The following is a 5,694-nucleotide window of genomic DNA, read 5'->3' on the forward strand; positions in this document are numbered from 1 at the left end:
ACCTAACTTTAGACAATCCATGTAATCATAATACCACATCTAACTATCCATTAACCATGTTTTCCACATATTCATGCATTCTAATTTCAAGTACAGTACATATGCATTCCTTTCACTATTTACTTTGGGGCATTTTGTCCCCTTTTTGCCTAATTGCTCTTCTTCTTTTTTTTTTATATATTTATTTTTTTTCTTTTATTTTTCTCAATGCATATGATTAAGATATTGAATGCATGAATCATGTTCTAAACATTTCTTTCACATTTTCATAAAGATATATAATACCCAATTCTTAAACTAATTGTTTCCAAATCCACTTTTCCCCACACTTAATTCATGAGCACTTTCACTAGTCTAAGCTAACCAAGGATTCAAATTAAGGACATTATTGTTTTTCGCTTAGAGTTAATGATGTGCTAAAGTAAAGAACAAAGGGGTAAAATAGGCTCAAATTGGTTTACAAAGGATAATGAAAGACAAGGCCATATAGTTATGTAAGCTTAGTGAAATAAAGGCCTCAATCATGTAAGTGCATGCATACATCAAACCATGGAAATATAGAATTAAGCAAGACAAAGATCACAATTTTAGAGAGAAAAACACACACCAAAAATAAAATATTGGTTGGTAAAATACAACCAATTCACATAGGCTCAAAAATCTCACAGGTTTTGTGTGTTCGAGCTCTAAACCATGTTCCAGTATAATATTTCTTCAAACAAGTGTAACATTAAATTTTTATTCAAATTAGTGAAATGCTCTTAAAGGTTTCTTGAAAAAGAAAATATTACTTCAACCAAGTGGTAAAATATGCACAAAATCAAATAAATATGCAATCAAACATGCAAATGCGACAATGAACTAACAAATAAAGTAAAATATTGGTGTTGAATTAGGAAATAACTAACCCATGGAGACCGGTATCGACCTTCCCACACTTAAAGATTGCACCGTTGTAAGACCTAGAAATTTTGAAAAGTCTTATTATGACCAAGTCTCAAATTATATAGTTATTTATAGTCTTAATTTCAGAGATTACTTTCTTAAGGATAATTAAGGCAAGTTGTGATTTATTGAATTTGAGATGAGTTATGATTATTATCCAATTTTATAATTATTGGATTATTTTCTATATTTAAATTATAAAGTTGGTAGTTGTGAAATAATAAGGATTTTATATGATTTGGAATAAGTAATTAATATTTTAAATATTAATACTGCTATTTTGGAAACTGAAGAAACTAAGTATATTATTTCTAATTATTTGATTTGAACATTTTATTGAAAATAATTTGTGAGAGTGATGAACAAATAGCATTTTCTATATACAATTAGTGTTGGATTTAATTTGGGTTTCAATTACTATATTATTTCCGATTTTATTCGAAACTACCAAATTACCCCTAACCCTAATTTTCAAATAAGGAAAACCCTAACCCAGTAACTCGCTACCCGACCCGGTTCCCTTGTGCCCACACTCAGCTCCCTAGCCCTCAGCAGCCGAAACCCTTTTTCCCCAAAAGCAACAACACACGCAGCCCCCTTTGATTCTCTAAAAGAAAGAAACGAAGAAAGGGAGGAGGGAAACGGGAGATCAGAGAAGTGGAGAGGGGAAGAGGAAGGACGGCGCCGGCGGGCATCACTGTCGCTGCGCCGTCGTGTTGCCGTCGAAGGAGAGGAAGCCGTGGACCATAGTCACGGGCGGAAGAGAAAGCGCGAGCCAGGGCATGCGAGACGGAGCCGCCACTACTGGGTCGCCGTCCAGCCTCGCCCCATCTTCTAGCCTTCATCAACACTGCGTCCACGCCGTGCCGCCGCCTCTGTTCGTCACACCGTCACTCCTAGCCGCGCCGTCACCAGTCATGCGAGAGAGAGAGACGCGCCGTGAGGGGGTAGCCACCGCGCTCTGCCGCTATCACCTCCTGCCACCATCGGAGCTCGCGTCACTGTCACCCATGGCCGTCGCTCCTACTGTGCTCCATTCGGGTTCTGGGTTGAGCGCACCACTGTTGCCACTGGAAGCTGCTTCTGAGGTCGGGATGCTATGGTGGTTGCTAATGGAGCCGCCGTTGATAAGTGTGATGCGGCTCTGCTGATTCTGAGTCACTGTGTCACTACCAAAGTAAGAAAACTCACTGGAAAAGCATCATCAGAGCTGCTGTTCAGTTGATGCCGCTTCTTAGGTCGCTACGGTACAAGCTGCTGTTGATGGAGCTGCTATGTTCAGCAGATTCCGCGAATTTTGACTTTTCAGTAAAGGTTTTAATTGAGGTTTCTGCCTTTTTGGATTTCGAGAAGGTTTTAATGCTGCTTGGTTTTTATAGTTGATCTATCGAAGCTTCTGGCCGCCGCCGGAGCTGTTGCCGGGCCTGTTTGAAATCGCAGCTGCTTCGTTTCACTAGTTCAGTAAGTATTTATATTTCGGAAAGCCTCGCGTTAGTATTACGTTATGTTCGGTTAATGAATATGAGTTTTGATAACGTGGGGTCGAGTCCTGATTATTGTATGTTGCGATTAGTGTTGCCATTGTTATTGCGCATGTGACTGGGAGCTGAGGTTTTGGTTGCCGTCAGTTCGGATTGAGGCGGAAAGGACTCTGTGAGACGTTTGGGTTATGGAATTGCGTTTTGAGGTAGGGACGCTTTCCAAAAACTATATTTTGTATATTGGAATTATTACATATGGGTACTGATGTGAGGATGTGTATTTGGTGACTGTATCAGTCCTATGTATCGTTTGGTTGTTTAGTATGATTATGGGTGTTTGTTTGACTCGACTGTTATGTGGCTTTGTGAAACGAAATGCTTTTGAAATTGATTCTTTTAAAGCTTTGAGATCGAGTTGGATCCGTTGGAAATTGATTTGAATTGAATGGATTTTCTTGAGAATGTGTAAAATAGAATACACTCTTGATTTCAGCCTGGCTGGCTTTAAATGATCTGGTTTTTGATAAACGATTGTTCCTGAACCGTTTCTTTGAAATTTTAGAAATGAGTTTATTCGGCTGATAAAGATTTGATTCTTGAAAAGGTTTCCTTGAAATATGGAATTGAGATGAATGTTGGATTTGGCTTGCCTTGAACTGACTTTGGATTTTGGGCTGTTGAAAAGGATTTTGGAACGGTTTAGTTGGGACCCGAACCGGGTGGCAAAGTCCAAGTTTTAGGGGAGGTGCTGCCGAAATTTCTATAAAATCCGAGTCTTTATTGAAATGTTGTCTGGAAAAATGGCGAGTTAAAGATTTCTACTATTTTATTTGAAGTATCAAGAAAAGGATGATTCATGCTTTTGAAATGAATTACTAAAGAGGAAATTGTAATTTAGTCTTGCTTCTTAAGAAAGGCATTGTATCTCTTTCAGGAGAAAGCTATTTAGATGAAACTTATGTTTTAAAGCTGTTTTAAATGTGACAAGTGCAATGCCTTTGAATTTGACTTGAGGGTTTCAATTAGAGGAGTTTCAATGATTTTGAAAGAACCTGAATGTCTGTTGACAAGTTTCATTTTGAAATGTTTTGGAAAGGTTTAAGTATTCTTTGAATTTTGAATTTTTGCAAGACTAAAACAATTTTGAACAGTTGAAACGCTTTAGAATTTATCATGGGGGTTAAAGCTGGTTTTGCCTAAGTAAAGGAAACGGCTTTGAAAGAAGTAAAGGATTACGTGGCTCGGTTTGTCTTAGACCCTATTTTATTACTCAAATCGGAAAGCCAAGGTTTTAATGATTTTAAATGAATTTGGCGAAATGAGTTATGTTATTCTCCCCTAAAAAGTTGGGACTCTGCCGAGAAACTTTGTTATAAAATCCCATTGATTGGATGGATGATTTTGAATGTTTCAAAATGAATGTTTAACTTTCCATGGTTATGGAAGTTTTGAAAAGAGGATACCGAGAGTGGCATGGTTTTAAAAGAGGAATTTACCTTGAGTAAAAGTGGCTTATGAGCCTGAGATGATTTGAGGAATGAAATCTTTAAAGCCAAGGCTGAAAAGAGTTGAAACTTGATTTCAAAGTGAAATGATTTGGGAAAAAGTGATTTATGGCTTAAATGTCGATTTTATGAATTGATGATGTTGACTGTGGAAGTGCTGTTTTGTTGTGAGCCGGAATGGCTGTGTATGATTATACATATTGGTTGGTTCTGGATTGAACCGTGAGCCGGAATGACTGTGTATCATATGAATATTGGCCGGTTCTGGACTGAACCGTGAGCCGGATGGCTGAGATGGATGTTGATCCATGGATGAGATTGAATGCATGTTTATGCTGAATCATTGATAAATGAGAATGTTGCACTTCCACTATCGGAGATAAGAGTTTTCCTGGGAGAAAGCAGTGGATAGCCACCACGTGCTCCAGGTTGAGATTCGAAGCTCTTTTGACCCTATGTCGTAAGTGTAGCCGGGCACTGTGAAAGTCCCGGATGAGCTCACCCCCGTAAATATTCACCAGTGAAGGTGATGGATATGGATCATGATTATGATCAAGTTTATGATGAGTATAACTCGAGTTGGGGATGCGCGACAGAGGGACAGTCCAATGGTTAGCTACTAGGACTTGTCGGGTTGGCTCTATAACCGACAGATGATATCATCAGCCACTAGGGACAAGCATGCATCATATGCATCTATGTGACATTGTTTGGGTGTGCATATTATACTTGGTGTGATTATGTGATTAATTGCTAATTGTTCTACTTGCAATAACTGTTTGTTTGTGCTTGCATCTTCCTATTTGTGTTTGCTACTAGAACTCTGTTGGACTGTGGTGATTGGTTGATGGTTGGATTGTTTGGGCCTAGGGCCGTGGTTGAAATGAGATGAACTGATGGTTGATTTCGGTTTTGTGTTTCTGGTTTGGAATAAAATATGAAAGGCTGTTTTAGTTCAGCATAGATAAACCGTTTTGAAAGGCTTTTGAGTTTTTGAGAATCGAACGGTTCTTCTTTCAGAAAAGATTTTCAGACTTTACTTTTACTGTAAACCGTTGTTTTTGGAAACGAGGCATAAGATGGTTATTAATCACTAGTACGGTTTATCTTCACGTATCCTATTACAGTAATTCCCAAAAACCCTCTACTGAGAACCCTTTCGAGGATGATGTTCTCACCCCCCTACATTTTTCCCCTTTCAGGATATGGGCGCAGCAGTTACGAAGAGCCTATTTAATTGTTGTTGTGATGCTCTGTATTGTTTTAGTTATGGTTTACTGTACCCTCGCCTTTATCTTGATATAATCTGTAAGAGGGATAGGAATTGTATTGGATTATGTTTGTAATATTATTTATATATATTTATGTATATATATGGATGTACTCTTTATGAGTTGTTGTAAGTTGAATGGTATTTATGGATGTACGTTATCGAACGAAAGTATCTTTGGGAGCGGTATTGCGGTTTAAAGTTTTAAACAGGCTCATATTTTAGTATTAAATAATATAAGTGTCATCGTAATGTCCGAGCTATCAGAGTCGCGCAGCCGGAAGCGTGAGCTTTGGTAGTTAGGGTGTTACATTATGGTATCAGAGCAGTCTTTCCTGTAGAGCCTAAGGAATGGACCGACTATGCTTCAATTGCATACTCTGAGCGTTTGTCATGTATTAGGTCTTGTCGAATGACGAGAATTAGAGCTTTATGCACATGACGGTCTATTGATTAACGCTGTTAGACTTGCATTGCATAATTCTTGGTATTA

General features: G+C 38.3%; 1 long non-coding RNA gene across 1 annotated transcript; it reads left to right on the forward strand.

Moving 5' to 3' along the window:
- The first annotated feature begins 2,022 nt into the window (after positions 1 to 2,022).
- LOC140181559 (uncharacterized) lies at positions 2,023 to 5,302 on the forward strand. The gene is made up of 2 exons (XR_011876349.1): positions 2,023 to 2,632; positions 5,134 to 5,302. It is a non-coding gene; the product is annotated as an uncharacterized lncRNA (long non-coding RNA).
- Positions 5,303 to 5,694: the final 392 nt, after the last annotated feature.

The sequence above is a fragment of the Arachis hypogaea genome, chromosome 18 (genome assembly GCF_003086295.3).
Source record: "Arachis hypogaea cultivar Tifrunner chromosome 18, arahy.Tifrunner.gnm2.J5K5, whole genome shotgun sequence".
NCBI lineage: Eukaryota > Viridiplantae > Streptophyta > Magnoliopsida > Fabales > Fabaceae > Arachis > Arachis hypogaea.